This window comes from Pristiophorus japonicus, chromosome 11, assembly GCF_044704955.1.
Source record: "Pristiophorus japonicus isolate sPriJap1 chromosome 11, sPriJap1.hap1, whole genome shotgun sequence".
NCBI classification, from domain to species: domain Eukaryota; kingdom Metazoa; phylum Chordata; class Chondrichthyes; family Pristiophoridae; genus Pristiophorus; species Pristiophorus japonicus.
This window is the reverse complement of record NC_091987.1, coordinates 50,112,798-50,134,467: the sequence shown is the minus strand read 5'-3', so window position 1 is coordinate 50,134,467 and position 21,670 is coordinate 50,112,798. Positions and strand designations below refer to the sequence as shown.

The window sequence follows — 21,670 nt, the reverse complement described above, 5'->3', positions numbered from 1 at the left end:
TTTCATTGCAGTTATCATCCACAATCAGCTGGACTTGTTGAAAGATATAATGAAATGCTTAAAAATAAGCTGGCAAAATTATGCAATGACACTGGACTGAAATGGACAGAATTGTTGCCCTTAGCTTTGATGATAATGCGATCTGCAACCAACAGAACAACAGGCCTGTCACCGCATGAGATAGTTATGGGACGTCCCCAACGACTACCTTTTACAGCACCATTTACTGCAAAACAAATGGACATCCACAAAATGGAGGAAAATATGTTGAATTATTGTATTGCACTAACCAAATGTATTTCCAGCTTTCATTCACAGGTAAAGGAAGCTCAAGTCAAGCCAGCGGAAGGGAATGTCATGACCTGGAGCCAGGGGAATTCGTTTAAATCAAGATTTTTAAAAGAAAAAGCAGTCTATAGGCAAGATTCGAAGGACCATACCAGGTCTTGCTGGCGACCAATACTGCAATCAAGGTAAAGGAAAGACCAACATGGATCCACGCTTCCCATTGCAAACGGGCACCCGACCAGGAGGAAGGGAAGAAGGAACCAGAGGAACAGAAAAAGGAAGAATGAATAAGGAACTGTATGGACTATGGGGACTGATGGTGCTGGGCTTGACAGGGTTTTACTTTACATTATTGATTACACCAGGGGTACAGACCCGCCACTGAATTGCAAGTAAACATATTTATGGCACTGAGTCAAAGGTATGCTCAAGAAAGAAACTTGTCGAGTTGTTGGATATGTCCACTTGTACCTGTCCACTCTGAAGGGGGTATTCCCCTGAGATCTGTCCCCTTTAACGAATCAGAAATGGTAGAATGGTTGACAGTGCAAAATAGGACAAACCTAACTAAGGGGCCAGATACGAAGGAGCAAACAGAATGGAGGTCGACAGGATATAAACTTACAGCCTTCCAGGGATGGTACCAGCCCAATTATGATAATAACCATCAGCCTCCCTTCCTAAGCATTACTCCCAGAATAGGAAATCCTGAAGGTATAATATGCCTAGTGAGTAATGAAACTAAAGGACCAGAAATGGGACGCAGCAAGTGTTCCCAAATGACTAAATGGCAAGCCACAACTAATCCCACTGAGAGAAAGATAGCAACCGTTGGCTGGACAATGGTCCATAACAAAGCCCCAGGTGAAGGGTGGGAAGGTGAGACCACTCGAGTAGGGATGGCGCGAAAGGACTAGGAGCTGACGTCCTATAATTGCACCTACTTTATTTGTGGCCATAAAGCCTACCCATGGTTACCAGCCAACTGGACAGGGTCCTGTTACTTAGGATATGTGGTACCCTTTATCAGATCAATAAAGACTCTAAGGGATGCCTATGGAAGTCATAGATTTAAATGGGATTTGACATGGCTAAACGGAATATTCAAGGTAATAGTGCCACCCTATGGAATAGCATCGACCGAATGGCAGTTACGGGAACTGGCTAACTTAGTCGAATCAGTAGCCAACGGAACTTCCCAAGCCTTTGAAGGGGTAAATGATGAAATGTAGCTATTCGAACAGTGGCTCTCCAAAATCGTATGGCCTTAGATTATCTCCTAGCCAAGGAGGGAGGGACATGCGCATTAATAGGTGAAGAATGCTGTACATATATCCCAGATAAATCAGAAGAAATCGGCAGTCTAGCTGAATACATCAGGAAAAAGGTAATAGAGTATAAACAGACAGTTGGCCAGGACGGTATCACCTTGTGGGGTTGGGCATCAGGATGGTTGGGATCCCTAGGGAAATCTGTGGTACAGAGTTTGATCATATTCCTGCTGATAGTCTTCGCCCTATATCTATTATTTGTCGTCGTTAAGTGTTGCTGTGCCAGGGTGGGAGAAACTATGTTATCTACCGAGACCACGGCTAGAGTTATGGTAGCAACAACTGCTGAAGGCTCTTGTGTGGAAATGGAAATGGAGAGACTGTCCAAGATCAGAATAGATTGAGTTGTCCTTGTGAAGGACAAAATGGGGGAATGTGGAAATGTATTTTTATCTAAGCTGATACCATACGGTATTTGTGTGCCCTTTGCAATATATATATAACAAAATGGAGTCCTGGTCCTTCCAGAACTTTCTGCATTTTAGCAGTCAGCTTGCATAAACAGCTAAACCTGGTTTGAGATATTGATGGCCATCAGACAGCTAGGAGACAAGTCATGCTGAGACAATTACCCCCCCCCCCCCGCCCCATGGTGCTCTCCTATTGTCCACACGACAAGAGTTCCATGTCACCCCACCCTTTTCTTCTCGACTCAAACCACCAGCCATTATCTCTTGTAGAGACCTCATCCATTTGATGCAAACAGATAAACTGACTAGGAAACTGAACAATCCTGACACAATGCAAGACAGGTAATAGCTCATTACCACACTCTCATGGAGTAATGGCCAGCTGGCCAACTAATAACCCTGACAAAAGGAAATATCTGGAAACCATGTCAGGACAAGGATGTAATAATTCACTCTTTATCTGTATTCACTGACTGTGAGACAGAGCCAATACACAGGGAGAGGCCATAACTTGGGTTTTACTGTATAAATATCTTGTGAAACTGTACCATTTGGGAGGTGTTCACTTAGCCCTTGGCTGAGTGTGACCTGCCCCTTGCTAGCAAGTAAATTAAAGAAACTTCTGCCGGAGCTTTTCGGAGGTCGAGATTTCGACAACAGCCACCTGAGAACTCACTTTTAGAGTGGAAGCAAGTCTTCCTCGATTTCGGGGGACTATGTATGATGATGATAGGCAGCAACTCTGTGTAGCTGTGGTACTACAAATTTGCAGTATCAGATTAACATGGATAAAATAATGTCAATATTTAATTACTTTGAGCAGTTTTGATAAAAGGCTACTTTAACCATTTCTCTCTTGTTCAGATGCTGACTAACTTGTTGCGACATTGTCAGCAATTTCTGTTTCTACTCTGGAAATAGCAGAGAACCAAGGGTCTGGCGAGAATGAGGATCTGAAAGAAATTATTGAAAAAATAATACTGGAGAAATTAATGGGATTGAAAGCCAATAAATCCCCTGGACCTGATGGCCTATATCCTCGGGTTTGAAAGAGGTGGCTATAGAGAGAGTTGATGCATTGGTTGTCATCTTCCAAAATTCCATCGATTCTAGAATGGTTTCTTTGAATTTAAAGGTAGCAAATGTAACCCTACTATTTAAGAAAGGAGGGAGAGAGAAAACGAGGAACTACAAACCAGTTAGCCTGACATGAGTAGTAAGGAAAATGCTAGAATCTGTTATTAAGGATGTGGTAACAGAGCACTCGAACAATAATAATAGGTCTGGGCAGAGTCAGCACTTATTTATGAAAGGGAAATCATGTTTGACAAATCTGTTAGAGTTTTTTGAGCTTGTAACCAGCACAATAGGTAAGGGGGAACCAGTGGATGTGGAGTATTTCCCAAAGTCCTACTGTTGAAGAGACCTTTGTAGCCAACTGGATCCCTAGACAAAATGCCTTGTGTTCATGAACTGCAAAATGTTACAGTCCATCGATGCCCAGTAAAGCAGGATCATGTAGGTTAAAGCCTGCCACACAACAATGTATAAAATACATGCCTATCGACCATAAGAAATGACTGCATGGAGCAAATGCAGCAGAATGAACATGAAACCACAAACAAATAAAAATATTCAAAAATCATTTTCGTTTCAACAGACTTGCTTCAACTGGTAAGCTCCTGGAACTGTTGCTCAGTTGTTATGGGTTGCAATTTGGGCCAAAGTAGCTGAATCCAGAGTCTGACAAATTGATACTGGATTTAAATATTTTAATGAGGTGGGCATGCCACTCATGGAACCTCATTACTTCAGCACAATTCATGCTTCATAAAAGTCGAGGGGATAACTACCGCATGCCCTATTTTACAACGATTTTATGGAGCCTCATAAAATGTAACCTTTACTGGCTAAACTCATCCAGAGAATGGTCAGTTATATATGGTGCCAGGGAACCGTGCAGGTGTCTGTGAAACCGAATTCTAACAGGAATCAGTATATTCAGCAGAGAAGCAAAAATTGGGAAAATAAATAAATCTTTCTATTTCTCACATTACTCCATCAATCATTTTGATTGAGTACAACTAGTTTTGGGGCAAAATTTTATGTGAACTCACTACAATGACAGAAGTGTGAATGTTCCGGACCAGGCAGTAAAGCAGTGGGACTTCAAGCAGTGAGCATAAAGCTCACTGAGACAGAGAGATGATCCCGTAGGATTTTTCAAGATTTACCACCTCACATATCCAGAAGGTGCTTCTGATGCAGGTTAGTCCAAACACTAGGAGCTTGCTGAGAGAGTGGGTGGTGGCAGAAAATGGCATGCAGCCGTGGTTTTAACGGACTGCAGTTGCTATTTAAAAGGCACATTATTTTTCGCACTGTAGAATCTGACAAAATAATGGGAGCAAGGAGCTGGTCAGCTCTATTTTCAGATGCCTCTTTGAAATCCCTCAGAGAAAATGGGTCAAAGGAGCGTTTCCCACTTTAAGAACCGAGGATACCCTTTCAAGTGAAGAAATTCGCAGGCTGCTTCGAAGGAGATGGCTGACAGAGAGAATGCAGGCTCAGACATCCAGAAGACAAGGAAGCAGATGAAGAAAAAAAAAATAGCCTCAGGAATTATATCAATGTAAAGTGTTACACCAAATCCAGTTGATAAGTAAAGTATCCTACTCACCTTATTGTTCCCTCTCACCCTTTTACACGCAGACCAAGCCTGCATGATAAGGCCTCAAAAAGCAGATCCTCCGAAGCTTTACATGTATGACCCTGCTGCAGTTTGGTGCACTTAGTGTTTTGTCTAACCATTTAGAAAGGAGACCCTACAACAGAAGCTTACTACACAAACAACCTTTGTGATCATGACACAGGGTTACTCTTGGTTCTTACTCACCCACACGTTCTTCTAGCATCTCGGTACTAGCCTATTTGTACAGCAAGGCACACTGTATAAGGAGGCCTTGCTGGACTTAGTGGCATCTGAGAACCTAGAGGGCCATGGGGAGGTTTGAGATCTCAGTGAAGGTCAGGGTAAGTATCATTTTCTTCTTGTTGTTCTTCTTCCACCCACTTATTCATTGCAACACTACACAAACAATATGTGAGCAAAATACTGTGGGTGTTGCTAATTCTGAAATGAACATGAGATAATGCTGAAAATACTCAGGAGGTCAGGCAGCATGCTGGAAACAGGCCATTCGGCTCAACCAGTCCACGCCGGTGTTTATGCTCCACTTGAGTCTCCTCTCGTCTTTCCTCATTTAAAACTATCTGCATAACACTTTATTCCCTTCTCCCTCATAAGCTTATCTAACCTCCCCTTAAATGCATCTATGCTAGTCGCTTCAACCACTGCCTGTGGTCGCGAGTTCCACAATATCATCATTCTTAGCGTAAAGAAGTTTCTTCTGAATTCCCCATTTGATTTCTTGGTGACTATTTTATATTCATGGCCTCTAGTTTTGTCCTTCCCCACATCCTCTCCATGTCGACTCCATTGAAACCTTTCATAATTTAAAGACCTCTGTTAATTCATCCCTCAGCCTCTCCTTTCAAGAGAAGAGACCCAGCCTGTTAATCTTTTCCTTATAGGTATAACCTTGCATTTCTGGTACCATCCTTGTAAATCTTTTTTGCACTCTCTGCGGTGCCTCGCTATCCTTTTTATAAGATAGTAATCAGAATTGTACACAGTACTCCAAGTGTGGTCTAACCAAGGTTTGATTCAAGTTTAGGATAACTTCTCTAATTTTTGATTCTAAAAATAAACCCTTTTATGGCCTCATTAACCTGCGTAGTTACTTTTCGTGATCCGTGTATTTGTACTCTGAGCTCCCATTGCTCCTCTACCCAGGGCCTGATGGGTCTGGGGCAAACTGATCCAAATGGGCCTATAGTTATGTTTGTACATGTTCATTACCTTATGTATATAATTCTGATTCTGAGAATGAAAACATAGGTCGGTATATTCAACAATGAAAGCATATATTCTGTATCAAGTAGGTGTATATTCTGGTTCTGGTAACATTGCAATACTAGATTTCTATACATATATGCAAATTTCTCTCAATAACGTGAAATAAAACAGACTAGTACATATTCTGTTCTGCATATAGTTACATTAGTGTATAATCGTTCTTGTTTTTCCTCTCTTAGGCCCCAAGTTTCCACACGTGGCGAAAAAGGTGCACCTCAGAGCTGGGCGCCTGTTTTTCGCGCCGAAAACAGCGCCGGAAAAAAATGCGGTATTCTCGAGCTCCTTGGAGCTCGATGTCTGCTTGGCGCGGCACACAGGGAGCGGAGCCTACCACTCGCGCTGATTTTGTATGTAGGAGGGGGCGGGTACAATTTAAATGAGGCTTCTTGGTGCTGGCAACCCTGCGCGTGCGCGTTGGAGCGTTCGCGCACGCGCAGTCTGAAGTAAACATTGGCACTCGGCCATTTTTAAAAGTGCTGCCGAAAAAGTGAAGATTTGTTTCTTGGACCCCTGCAAAGGCTTGTATTTTAATTTTCTTGATATTTCTGTGTGTGAGGGAGTGCTTTTAGCAGCACTGCTAAATAAATCACCTGCTGAAATCAGTGAGTTCAGCTTTTCACTGCTAAACTTACAGAACCGGTGCCTGCAAATTAAGGACTGTGTGTTTGGAGAAATAAAAGTGCCAATTCAACTTTGCAATGGATCAACTTCCATCAAGAACAAAGAATTTCTTGCATGAGGAAGCAAACCATTGCATAATATGTGGTGCACCCATTCTGCAAATTTAAATATAAAGATGTCGATGTGGCTGCCTCTCCCTGTCCAAATGGCCTCAGTCAGTCCCCCTCACAGCTCGAAGGCTGCTGCTGCTCCCGACCAGCCACTGACGCCGCTGCAATCCCATGGCCGAATGGCCTCAAGTCCGTCCGGGTGCTGCATCTTCGCGGGGAATGAAGGCCTGCCTCAAGCACCGAGGCTCAGCTCGAAGGCTGCTTGCTGCCTGCCCCTGCCATTGAGACACTGACGCCACACCGCTGCCTGAAAGGCCTGCCTGAAGCACTTTCACACAGGTAGGAACATGGTTTATTTAATCTTTTCTTTGCTTATAAATTTTTATTCAGGTTGGATTTGTTTGTATAATATTTGTATAAGTATAACTAAGGATTGATTGTAGAATTTCATGACTTCTCTTCCCCCCCTCCCCGTTCCCGACGCCTAATTTGTAACCTGCGCCTGATTTTTTAAAGTGTAGACAAGGTTTTTTCAAGCGTACAAAAATCTTCACTTGCTCCATTCTAAGTTAGTTTGGAGTACGTTTTCACTGTGGAAACTTTCAAATCAGGCGTCAGTGGCCGGACACGCCCCCTTTTGAAAAAAAAATTCTGTTCCAAAGTGAAACTGTTCTACCTGACTAGAACTGCAGAAAACTAAATGTGGAGAATTCCGATTTCTAAGATACTCCGTTCTACACCAGTTGCTCCGAAAAATCAGGAGCACATCATGTGGAAACTTGGGGCCTTAATGTCTATTCTATTCAGCCTATTTGGGAGGCCTTATGTTTTCTTTCCTACAATTATTTGGTGGGCCTATGTTCTTTGGTGGGCCTGGAGCAGGTGCCCCATCCAACCCATAGTTTATCTGCCCCTGCCTCTACCCTATTATGTTATCTCCTTATTTTTCTTAACAAAATGTACTACCTCACACCTCTCTGTGTTGAAATTAATTTGCCAATTATATGGCCATTCTGTAAGTTTATTAATGTCTTCTTGTAATTTGTTGCAGTTTTCCTCAATATTGAATAACACCCAACCACCCCTCCCCCCACCCCAAATTTGGTGTCATCCAATTTAGAAATTGTGTTTTTGATTCCAAAATCAAAATAATTAATATAAATTGTGATCAACATTGGTCCCAGTACTGATCCTTGTGGGATCCCAGTTTCCACCTTCTGCCACTCTGAATAGCTACCCTTTAACCCTACTCTCTGCATTCTGTCTTGAGCCCAGCTAGCTATCCATTCTGCTACTTCACCCCTGACTCTGCATGCTCTGACCTTATTCATGAGTCTATTATGTGGCATCCTATCGAAGGGCTTTTGAAAATCTAGATAAATTACATCTATTGCATTACCCTTGTTTACTCTCTCTGTTACCTCTTCAAAGAATTCATGGAGGTTGGTCAAGCAACCTTTCCCTTTAGAAATCCATGCTGACTAGTCATTATAATATTTTTTGATTTCTATATTTTTTTCTATTTTCTTCTTTAGTAGGGATTCCATTATTTTTCCTTCCACCAATATTAAGCTAAGTGGTCTATAGTTCCTTACATATGTTCTAGCTTATCCGCCAGTCCTCTGGCACTATATCTTTTTCTATCGAATTATTAAATATGTGTGATACGGCGTCCGCTATCTCTTCCCTAGATTATTTGAAAATGCACGGAAGTAATCCATCAGAACCAGGGGTTTTATCCTCTTTGAGTTTGATTAGTTTATTTAATATTACTCCTCATTTTACTTTACATGTGGTTATATCATTCTTAATCCCATCTTCTGATGTCATGTCCACCTGATCCGTATCCCTGGTAAATACTGAAGCAAAGTAATTATTTATTGTTTCTGCCATTTCACCAGCGCTGTCTGTGATTTAATCCAGTCCATCCCTTAGTGGCCCTATTCCCATCCCGACTTTCTTTTTTAAAATTTATGTACCTGCAGAATTGTTTACCTTTTTTTGCTGATGCCCTTTGTGGTAGCTTGGAATTAACCCGTGGTGACCTTAACAGCCACTGGCAGTGCCATTCTTGTAGTGGAGATTAGATTCCAGGAGATGGCACAACTCTACCACTGAGTTAAAATTACTCAGGCCTCATGCCGAAACTGTCATCAGGAGTTGCCGCCCAAATCACACCCCTACCCAACACCTGAATTACCCCGAGTTAAAACCGGAGCTTTAAACATTTCTGATGAGGTTGAGAAAAGGCTCACAAAATGGTGGATTCATGATATAGACATGAAATGGGGGGTGCGCTGCATGTAACTTTAAGGAAAAAAATAAACAAAGGGCTTTACTTCAGTCCTTTCAGAGCTAGTAAAGCAGGCAGAATAATTTCACAATATTTATTTAGTTTCATGTATATTTTTAGCTGAGCTGGAAAGCAATGCATTTTTCAAGTGATTTTATTTTGAATAAAATGCATCCTTTTCATAAAGGTTCTACAGATTTAATGGCTTATTATGCAGATATTTACTTTTGAACATCCCGAAGTATTGCAAAAGCTCAACTGACAAAAAGGAAACTGTCATATCAGGAATCTAAAGATTTATTAGAAGTCTGCATTTGAATCTGTTGGCCAAACCCTTCCCAGTGGAAGAACAATATTTTTTTTACTCCTGGTAGCATTTTGCTATTGAAGCCTACAGTCTCTATTGAAGGAATAACTAAAAAAAAACTAGTTCTGAATACAATGAAATGTATTCCTACAGAAAAAAAATCAATGATGTACTGTAATTTGAAGCAGAATTACTCCTACCGAGCCGAGTTTATAGTCTTTAGATGAGCTAATGTTTCAACATGCATTTTATTGTGTTGTATTATGCATTGTTACATTACATTATGTCATTATACTGAATGCCTTCATCATTACTGTTCAGTGTACTTGAACCCTGGTCTTAATGAGATAAACAAGTTGTCCAATACATCTCTCCAAGGACGAAAGAAATTTAATGGTTACCATGCATAATTTATAGTTAAATTCCCATTATGTCATAATTTATAATAATAAGATGGATATGAATAAATCAGCTTAAGTCATGCTCAGATTAATGGAGCAATCTTTGTACCCATGAAGACGCGCCACACTACTTTTCTCATGCCTGTCACCTTGGGTTAGCAATAACATTTGTCAAAATTGTTCTGCATCTTTTATAGTGAATGCAATTGAGAAGATCAGGCATTAACTAGTGCTGTTAAATTACTTTGTAGGTATTAATTTTGTAAGATAAAATGTATTGTTAAAATAGCAAATATATTTTCATCATGGCAGAGATTTACTGAATATGTAGTGATTGTAATCCATAGTAATAGTCATATGAGGTATGTGTGGCAGCTATATTGGTGATATTGACCAAGTTTCTTTCTATGGCAATCTAGTTGTGTGATTAACTGATGTGTTAGTAACAAAGCAGGAAAAGGGCTGCTCTGCTTCCATACCCTTACGACACCGCCTCACTTTATTCTAAACTAATGGACTTTGTGGCGGCTCAATTCAAGTGACAAGCAGTAAAAAGAACAGAGAGGACTTTCCATTAAAATTGTTACTATAGAGAGGCAGCTATCTTGTGTTTCAATTCACACAGGAAAAAGAAAAGAAAGACTTGCATTTATATAGTGCCTTTCATAACTAGCAGACATCTTTACAGCCAACAAAATACTTTTTGAAGCATAGTCACTGTGAAGAGTCCGCCAAAATTTTCTTGGAAGAATGAAATAGATGAACTTAGAGAGTTCCAGAAGATGTGCGCTAATGTATCAATAATTTCTTTGACCCATCAGCATTTATTGAATCACAGATCCACATTGTATGAACTTTTCTTGTAGTAAAATACGATCTGTTCAGTATAGTGGTTTAGATGAACTTTAATCTCACACTCTAGGAGGCCAATTCTATGGCTTGAAACTTCCAAGAAATTTCTACATCAAATTCCTTAGCCAGAATACTAGAGGCTGATAATTCAAGGTGTTACTTTGATTCTTCTCTCCAGAAATCTATCTAAATTGGGTTAACAAGCAGGAGACAAAGCCTGTCCCGAAGCTGTGTTCGCAGCCTTTTGAAGTCGATGCGGTGAAATGTGTTGTACTGAATAATTCTGTTTGAGTTCCTTAGAACACTGAAATATAGCATTTCCAAATAAGTCTGCCACATGTAGGATTTCCTTGCTGCCTGTACAGCTCCATTCCAACCACTTATCCACTGCCTTGTATACAGCATTGCGCTATGGGAACCACAGAACTACTTAACGGCAATTTTATTACAGTTTTCAAATTCTATTAAGCCTGTGGTTAAGCTAGATAGACCGTCACTCCATTAACACAAATCTAGTTGAAAGATAGAAGAAAGTGGCAATTTGGGATCCAGGTAGCGTGAAACTCAAAGCAGAAACAGGATATTTGGGAACATTTTCACTTCAGTTTATTTGGTGTGTCATTCATTTATTCAAAGTCTCAACACATAACACAGAGGCCGTTCTTTTACTGATGTGTTTTTGTTTTGTTGTTATGTAAGTTTAAATTGTATGATCCATATTATGTGCTCATGTTTGCTTTCTTCCTTGAGCTTGGTCTGTGTTTTGTGTACTGGGGGATACAACCTGTAAAACTGTCTTGCCAACATCTAATAAAGTATGAAATATGCAGAAAGACAGAGTATTACATTGAAATAAATCTCCTTCTCAATGGTTATTATTGTGTCCAGCCGATTGGAAACTCAGAAAACATTCCTGGTAAGTTCACAAATTGAGATGACTGCCACCTACCAATGATGGGAACAGTGTAAGGCAAAAACCAAGAGCAAATACAGAGCATCTCAATAATCGATATAAATCTGGTGATATGTGTGTTTAGGTGGAAGATCGTGGAGTCTGGTCTAACTAGGATCCAGTGTTACATTACAACACAATAACTTTTTTCAGGTAAGAGAATGCCATCTTATCAATTTAATCTGCTTGTTCAATAATTCTCTTTCTTTCTTGGAAGATGTTGCTGCATCATTTGTAAAATGTAACAACCATGATTCTGTTCAAATACTATTTCCTTTTTGAAATCCCTCAAAGTTTCCTGTTCGACCAGTGGCACTTTTCTGTACATTGACAATACTTTTGCTGAACAAATTCTAAAATTGGAGGTTGTCATGGATAGGAAACTGGTTGGGAAGCAGACAGTTGAGATAAAAAGAGATATTTTCAGATTGGCAGGTAGTGAAAAGTGGTGCCCCTTAGTGACCTAGATATGGGATTTAGCATTAGAGGATGATACTAAACTAGATAGACTAGATGATAAAGAGAACAGAACATTGCAAATGAGCAGAGACACAGAACAATGGCAAATTTAAGATATTTGGCAGAAAACCCAGTGGGAAATGAGCAGAATTTTTTTAATGCAGCGAGTTATGGTGATCTGGAATGCACTGCCTGAAAGGGTGGTGGAAGCAGATTCAATAGTAACTTTCAAAGGGGAATTAGATAAATACTTGAAAAGGAGAAATCTGCAGGGCTTTGGGCAAAGAGCAGGGGAGTGGGACTAATTGGACAGCTCTTTCAAAGAGCCGACACAGACACAATGGGGCAAATGGCCTCCTCTGTTTATGATTCTATGAAATGCAGGTTATCATTACATTGGCAGATGGAAATATATGAAATAGTACAATATTGGCAGGTGTGAGTATAATTTAAATTGGGAATCCCTAGAAGCGTACGTGAACAAAGGGATTCAGAGGACCAGGTGCATAACTCAATAAAATCTGACTCCCAGGTGCCAAAAACAATCAAAAGGCATTCCAGGATGCTGAGCCTCGGCATAAGATGTTTAGAATATAAAACCAAAGCAATATTATTACATTTATAGAGCACTGATCAAACCTCTTTTGAATACTGTATTCAATTTGAGTTCCAATTTACCAATGATTAAAATCTAACATTCGAAAATTGGGAGCACAACAAATTGAGACCAGGCAAATCTCTGTGCCTGATTCCCTGATGCATGTACCCATTGAGTGAGATTCCACACTGGGATTATAGATTCACTGAATCCATCCCATTGAGAAAAGGCAGGACATTAGCTAGAAAAGAAAGAACTGCCATAGCTAACAAAAATGGCAGAGTAGGTTCAATGGGTCAAATGGTCTACTCCTGTTCAGATACAGTCTGTTCTTGATAAGCCAAAGTTGATTTTTGTGCTAAAAATTCAAATAATTCAAATTAGGCTACATAGCATGGTAAAACTTTAATGGAAAATAAATTCATATTGCCAGATAATTCAAATTTAACAATGTCAAATTGTGAGGAAACGACTGTAATTTGGTAACTAAATTGTCTATTTATTTTAGCTTTTCTTATCCTGAATCTCTGCCCCCTGTTGTGGAATTCTATATATGCGAGAATTCTAGTCATCGCTAGGTAGAATACATGTGCTGAATTGACATACACTTACTGGATTGCCATGGGGGAATTACAAAATTCTGAACTCATTCTTTATAAACAGGTATAAGATTTCATTACACACAGCACACAAAGGAAATCTTACCCCGAAAACCATTGTTTTTCTTCTTATATTTATATCATTTTTTTTTAACAATAGATTTCTCCACAGTAACAGAAGTAACTAAACTGCACAACTTTATATCTTGTTAATATTACTTTTTTTTAATTTGTTATTGGCTTGTGGTTGACTGCCACGCACCATAATAATAGAGATCGCTATCTTCATCTATTTTTTCCAATTGATTTTAAATTTTCAGAAATAGCTCATCAAATCACCAAATTATGTATATGTAATTACATTCATGTCTGTCAATCAACATAAGAAAAGAATGACCAACGCAAGAAATATGAATCATTCTGTCGTTCAGGTTCTCTATGGATACGAGCAATGTGAAATACAGAAATGCAACCAGATGGCTGGGAGAGGGCCGTGAAATGGTTGAAAACATTCCCAAGTCATGTCTTTGTTCATGCCGCTGAACCGTTTTTGGATCCAATTTTCCACTATGTAAAAAGTAGCACGGTTCTCCGCGGAGTTAGAGAAAGCTCTGAGATTCAGAGTCCGCTCTTAAGCATGACATAGAAACATAGAAAATAGGTGCAGGAGTAGGCCATTCAGCCCTTCGAGCCTGCACCACCATTCAATATAATCATGGCTGATCATTCACCTCAGTACCCCTTTCCCGCTTTCTCTCCATACCCCTTGATCCCTTTAGCCATAAGGGCCATATCTAACTCCTTTTTGAATATATCCAATGAACTGGCATCACCGACTCTCTGCGGCAGGGAATTCCACAGGTTAACAACTCTCTGAGTGAAGAAGTTTCTCCTCATCTCAGTCCTAAATGGCCTACCCCTTATCCTAAGACTGTGTCCCCTGGATCTGGACTTCCCCAACATCGGGAACATTCTTCCCGCATCTAACCTGTCCCATCCCATCAGAATCTTATACGTTTCTATGAGATCCCCTCTCATCCTTCTAAACTCCAGTGTATAAAGGCCCAGTTGATTCAGTCTCTCCTCATATGTCAGTCCAGCCATCCCGGGAATCAGTCTGGTGAACCTTTGCTGCGCTCCCTCAATAGCAAGAACATCCTTCCTCAGATTAGGAGACCAAAACTGAACACAATGTTCCAGGTGAGGCCTCACCAAGGCCCTGTACAATTGCAGTAAGACCTCCCTGCTCCGATACTCAAATCCCCTAGCTATGAAGGCCAACATGCCATTTACCTTCTTCACCGCCTGCTGTACCTGCATGCCAACTTTCAATGACTGATGAACCATGACACCCAGGTCTCGTTGCACCTCCTCTTTTCTTAATCTGCCACCATTCAGATAATATTCTGCCTTCGTGTTTTTGCCACCAAAGTGGATAACCTCACATTTATCCACATTATATTGCATCTGTCATGCATTTTCCCACTCACCTAGCCTGTCCAAATCACCCTGCAGCCTCTTAGCATCCTCCTCATAGCTCACACCAAAAAACAGTTTAGTGTCATCTGCAAATTTGGAGATATTACACTCAATTCCTTCATCCAAATCATTAATGTATATTGTAAAGAGCTGGGGTCCCAGCACTGAGCCCTGCGGTACTCCACTAGTCACTGCCTCCCATTCCGAAAAGGACCCGTTTATCCCGACTCTGCTTCCTGCCTGCCAACCAATTCCCTATCCACGCCAGTACATTATCCACAATACCATGTGCCTTGATCTTGCACACCAATCTCTTTTGTGGGACCTTGTCAAAGGCCTTTTGAAAGTCCAAATACACCACATCCACTGGTTCTCCCTTGTCCACTCTACTAGTTACATCGTCAAAAAATTCCAGAAGATTGGTTAAGCATGATTTCCCTTTCATAAATCCATGCTGACTTGAACCGATCCTGTCACCGCTTTCCAAATGCACTGCTATTATATCCTTGATAATTGATTCCAACATTTTCCCCACTACTGATGTCAGGCTAACCAGTCTATAATTACCCGTTTTCTCTCTCCCTCCTTTTTTAAAAAGTGGTGTTACATTAGCTACTCTCCAGTCCATAGGAACTGATCCAGAGTCGATAGACTGTTGGAAAATGATCACCAATGCTTCCAATATTTCTAGCGCCACCTCCTTAAATACTCTGGGATGCAGACAATCAAGCCCCGGGGATTTATCGGCCTTCAATCCCATCAATTTCCCCAACACAATTTCCCGCCTAATAAGGATATCCTTCAGTTCCTCCTTCTCACTGGACCTTCGGTCCCCTAGTACATCTGGAAGGTCATTTGTGTCTTCCTTCGTGAAGACAGAACCAAAATATTTGTTCAATTGGTCTGCCATTTCTTTGTTCCCCATTATTAATTCACCTGAGTCCAACTGCAAGGGACCTATGTTTGTCTTCACTAATCTTTTTCTCTTCACATATCTATAGAAGCTTTTGCAGTCAGTTTTTACGTTCCTGGCAAGCTTCCTCTCGTACTCTATTTTACCCCTCCTAATTAAACTCTTTGTCCTCCTCTGCTGAATTCTAAATTTCTCCCAGTCCTCAGGTTTGCTGCCTTTTCTGGCCAATTTATATGCCTCTTCCTTGGATCTAACACTAACCTTAAATTCCCTTGTGAACTACGGCTGAGCCACCTTCCCTGTTTTATTTTTACTCCAGACAGGGATGTACAACTGTTGAAGTTCATCAATATCCACCTTTAAGTATCATTTGCCAGTCTATTCTAACCAATTCACGCCTCATGCCGTTGAAGTTAGCTTTCCTTAAGTTTAGGATCCTAGTTTCTGAATTAACTCTGTCACTTTCAATCTTAATAAAGAATTCTACCATAGTATGGTCACTCTTCGCCAAGGGGCCTCACACAACAAGATTGCTAATTAGTCCCTTCTCATTACAATCACCCAGTCTAGGAAGGCCAGCTCTCTAGTTGGTTCCTCAACATATTGGTCAAGAAAACCATCCTTAATAATCTCCAGGAAATTCTCCTCTATTCATTGCTACCAGTTTGTTTAGCCCAATTAATATGTAAATGAAAGTCGCCCATGATAACTGCTGTACCTTTATTGCACACATCCCTTATTTCTTGTTTGTTGCTGTCCCCAACCTCACTACTACTGTTTGGTGGTCTGTACACAACTCCCACTAGCGTTTTCTGCCCTTTGGTATTCCGCCGCTGCACCAATACCGATTCCACATCATCCAAGCTAATGTCCTTTTTACTATTGCATTAATTTCCTCTTTAACCAGCAATGCCACCCCGCCTCCTTTTCCTCTCTGTCTATCCTTCCTAAATGTTGAATACCCCTGGATGTTGAGTTCCCAGCTTTGGTCACCCTGGAGCCATGTCTCCGTGATGCCAATTACATCGTATCCATTAACTGCTATCTGCGCAGTTAATTCGTCCACCTTATTCCGAATACTCCTCGCATTGAGGCACAGAGCCGTCAGGCTTGTCTTTTTAACACACCTTGCACCTTTCGAATTTTGTTGTAATGTGGCCCTTTTTGTTTTTTGCATTGAGATTCTCTGCCCTCCACTTTTACTATTCTCCTTTCTATCTTTTGCCTCTGTCTCCCTTTTATTTCCCTCCGCCTCTCTGCATAGGTTCCCATCCTCCTGCCATATTAGTTTAACTCCTCCCCAACAGCACTAGCAAACACTCCCCCTCGGTAATGGGTTACGGTCCTGCCCAGGTGCAGACCGTCCGGTTTGTACTGGTCCCACCTCCCGCAGAATCGGTTCCCATGTCCCAGGAATTTGAATCCCTCCCTTCTGCACCACTCCTCAAGCCACGTATTCATCTGAGCTATCCTGCGATTCCTACTCTGACTAGCATGTGGCACTGGTAGCAATCCTGAGATTACTACTTTTGAGATCCTACTTTTTAATTTAGCTCCTAGCTCCCTAAATTCGTCTCGTAAGACCTCATCCCGTTTTTTTACCTATATCGTTGGTACCTATGTGCACCACGATAACTGGCTGTTCACCCTCCCTTTTCAGAATGTCCTGCACCCGCTCCGTGACATCCTTGACCTTTGCACCAGGGATGCAACATACCATCCTGGAGTCTCGGTTGTGGCCGCAGAAACGCCTACCTATTCCCCTTGCAATCGAATCCCCTATCACTATAGCTCTTCCACTCTTTTTCCTGCCCTCCTGTGCAGGAGAGCCACCCACGGTGCCATGAACTTGACTGCTGCTGCCCTCCCCTGATGAGGGATCCCCCTCAACCGTACCCAAAGCGGTGTATCTGTTTGCAGGGGGATGATCGCAGGGGACCCCTGCACTACCTTCCTTGCACTGCTCTTCCTGTTGGTCACCCATTTACTATCTGCCTGTGTACCCTTTACCTGCGGTGAGACCAACTCACTAAACATGCTATTCACGTCATTCTCAGCGTCGTGGATGCTCCAGAGTTCATCCACCCGCAGCTCCAGGGCCGCAATGCAGTCTGTCAGGATCTGCAGACGGATACACTTCCCGCACACGTAGTTGTCAGGGACACCGGAAGCGTCCCTGAGTTCCCACATAGTACAGGAAGAGCATAACACGTGTAATGACCTTGTAATTAGCACTGCAGAGTACACAAACACTTTACATATTCTAGCAGCAGATGTGCCATTCCAAACAGTATCAAATGTGCTGCACTTTCTATGAACCACAAATGTTTGCACTGTACATGTACTAGGAGTGCATGAAAGTGTCTTTTCTGGTTTCTGTTGAATTCGCAGAAACTTTATTAAGTTTAGAGAAAGCTATTATCTGGACGCTTAAGTGCACAATTTTTTTTTATATGATGCCTACACATTGTGTCAGCACATTCATAAGATGCACTTGGATAAAATAGTATGCAAATGTCATGTAATATTAATAATTAAGTGATTGTTCCATCTATTTGGTAATGTTAGATTTTCATTTCCAGGTGCATTGCTATTCATCCAGTTTTCAACATGAAAGAAAACTGCAAAGCCACCCTATTGACAGCTTTGGGGCTGGAGTGTGGGTCACGGTCACAAGAATCTGCTGTATTAAAACACGTCAGTGAATAGAGTTAGTATGTGCATCTATTTGGATACTTTGATAATTGAAGTGATTTTCAAATTATTGATGTACTTTTTTTGTTTTAATTTCATGATAGTTTTTAGTGCGTTGCTCTGTTGTGGTCAGTGTGATTAGATCACAAAAGCAGTTAGGTGTTACCAGGATATTGCAGCTGAATTTTCGGCCCTGATGGGTACGTATGAAGTGCACATGTGCCCATTGGGGTCCCGCAAGTTCCAGGTTTAGGCAAGCACTGCTGCGCATGAGCTGAAACCCAGAACTTGCGATCTGTCAAGGATTCTCTTCACAGATCGTACGAATCCGAAAAAAATGGGCCTCCGCGGGCTGAGAGTTGGTCTATTTGCCCAACTTCTGCCCAGCGAATGCCGTTGAAATTCTTTTGTCTGGTAAAAGCACGCATAAGGCTCGCTTTGACCTGTGTAAGAGTTTCAAAAAATAGAAAAATTTAATTTTATCACTCAATTATACATTAAAAACCTTGTCCAATAAGGTAAGTTTATTTTTTGCCCCGTTAAAACATCTACATTTTTTTTTCTCAAAAAATTAAAATTTTTGTTAAAATATTTAATTAAATGGAATTTTAATTAATTTTAAATATACATTTTTTGTAAATGTATTTAATGTGTTTGTATATTTTTTGTGATCCCCATTCATACTTTATCGGAGTATGTTTAGGGATTCCCTTCTTTTATTGGTTGGGCAAGCCCATGTGATCCCAGAGGAACTTGTGAACCGCATGCGCCCCTAGGATATGTAGGCATCTATCCGCGGGTCCTCGGAGAGGCCCAGGAACCCCAATCTATGAACCTCCCAGGCTACCTAAAATTCGTAGATCTTTTGCACGTCAGATGCATTGACCCACGGGAATACTCCGACTACAAATTTCCCCTTGTTATGGTTTCCTCCCACTATAAACACTGAGGCCCTGAAACAGTACCATGAGATAATAGGAGCTGACATTTGGCCTGCATCTCTGAAATTCCTGTTTCTGCTGGTAAATTACATTCTAAATTAAACCAGTTAACATCTCTCAAGGATGTCAGTGGATGCAGATTTGCCAGGCCTCCTCCTGTTCAAGTTGTTGCCCTTTTGTTGTGTGCTACCTTTCTCTGCAAAGATGAAAATATAACTTTTTAGAGAGGGTGTCTTTCTGCTAGGTGGAACATGCAGAGAGTCACATTTACAATAGCAATTCCAGTGAATAAATGAAAATATTACACACTAACTACTTGACCAAGGTCCTGCCACTCCTTTTTGCACTGGCCTCCAGACCTCAGGGTGGTCACCATTGTACAATAAGCTTCTGCAAGTTGGTTCCAGTGTTTCTTCATTTCCTTTGGTGAAACTTTTATGTGACCTCTGCTGGTGTCCAGCTCGTGCCATCTGACCTCAATTACAATAACTAGTGTCTCCACTTCATCCTGTAAGAAATTCTTGGTCCTTAAGCCGTGTTGCATCTTGTATTGCAGCTCCGATTTTTCCAATGAGAATGAAAGTTCTCACACACACCTGGCTCTTTAAAAATGGTCGAATGCAGACGGAGAGGTGTACTCGGCATGTGCGCCCATAGCAGTCACATAAAAAACATATTTTTTTTTGCGCATGCACAGAAGGGGGCGCGTCGTTTTTTCAGCACAGACATTAGGCTCCACCCACCGAAGGTAAAGGGCAGGCTGCATGGCGCCAATTTCAAAAATTATAATGGGGAAACTTGCTAGTTATTTTTTTGGAGTAGCCAGGGCCAAAAATAACGGGCGTAACTCTTGCAATGCGCCAAAAAACACCATTGGGGAAAATTGAGCCCTAAATGTTTGTCCTTTACGATACAAAGGCATATATTTTATGTTCTGACAGTTTGTGCAAATCTGATCCTGTCTGGGGTAAACTTCATTTTTACTGATTATCAATGAACAACGCATACCTGGATGAGTTATAAAACTTTTGATTGCGTATACATTAACAATTATGTCCTTTAGACTAATGCCTCCTTGTGATTATAACATGTTAAATTCTGTTTTTGCCACAGCAAGAATCTATAACAATTCCTAATAACTTTTAACACATCTCCTCCCATTAACCCCCATTGCCAAGCAGTAAGGGGAAGAAAACTGCCTCATGCTGTGGGCAGGATGACTTCTTGTATGCACAACAGCACTCTCCCAATTTCATTGGGAGAAGGTGGTACCAGTGTGCGCTCCCTCATATACTTGAACCAATATAATAATAGTTCTCCAAATTGGCTGCAAGGGAGTTAAAATCTGAAATATGCACATCATTTACCCAAACACGTGCTATTAAAACATTATTAAAATGAGATGTAGGTTTTCAGACATGGGCAGAAACAAAAATTTCATGGGTATATCCATAATATGGTGGAATTCTGCATTAGGATGGAGAATGAAACAGTTAATTCAGAGACCATGGTCCAGAACTTAAAGAAGGCTAACTTTGAAGGTATGAGGCGTGAATTTGCTAGGATAGATTGGTGAATGATACTTAAGGGGTTGACTGTGGATGGGGCAATGGCAGACATTTAGAGACCGCATGGATTAACTACAACAATTGTACATTCCTGTCTGGCGTAAAAATAAAAAAGGGAAGGTGGCTCAACCGTGGCTATCAAGGGAAATCAGGGACAGTATTAAAGCCAAGGAAGTGGCATACAAATTGGCCAGAAATAGCAGCGAACCCGGGGACTGGGAGAAATTTAGAACTCAGCAGAGGAGGACAAAGGGTTTGATTAGGGCAGGGAAAATGGAGTACGAGAAGAAGCTTGCAGGGAACATTAAGGCGGATTGCAAAAGTTTCCATAGATATGTAAAGAGAAAAAGGTTAGTAAAGACAAACGTAGGTCCCCTGCAGTCAGAATCAGGGGAAGTCATAACGGGGAACAAAGAAATGGCGGACCAATTGAACAAGTACTTTGGTTCGGTATTCACTGAGGAGGACACAAACAAACTTCCGGATATAAAAGGGGTCAGAGGGTCTAGTAATGAGGGGGAACTGAGGGAAATCCTTATTAGTCGGGAAATTGTGTTGGGGAAATTGATGGGATTGAAGGCCGATAAATCCCCAGGGCCTGATGGACTGCATCCCAGAGTACTTAAGGAGGTGGCCTTGGAAATAGTGGATGCATTGACAGTTATTTTCCAACATTCCATTGACTCTGGATCAGTTCCTATGGAGTGGAGGGTAGCCAATGTAACCCCACTTTTTAAAAAAGGAGGGAGAGAGATAACAGGGAATTATAGACTGGTCAGCCTGACATCGGTAGTGGGTAAAATGATGGAATCAATTATTAAGGATGTTATAGCAGTGCATTTAGAAAGAGGTGAAATGATAGATCCAAGTTAGCA

General features: G+C 41.2%; 1 protein-coding gene across 2 annotated transcripts in view; it reads right to left on the bottom strand.

Annotated features, from left to right (window-relative positions):
• The window catches only part of lsamp (limbic system associated membrane protein), a 1,086,137-nt gene that overhangs the window by 524,511 nt on the left and 539,956 nt on the right, over positions 1 to 21,670 (bottom strand). The gene's annotated exons all lie outside the window — the stretch shown is intronic.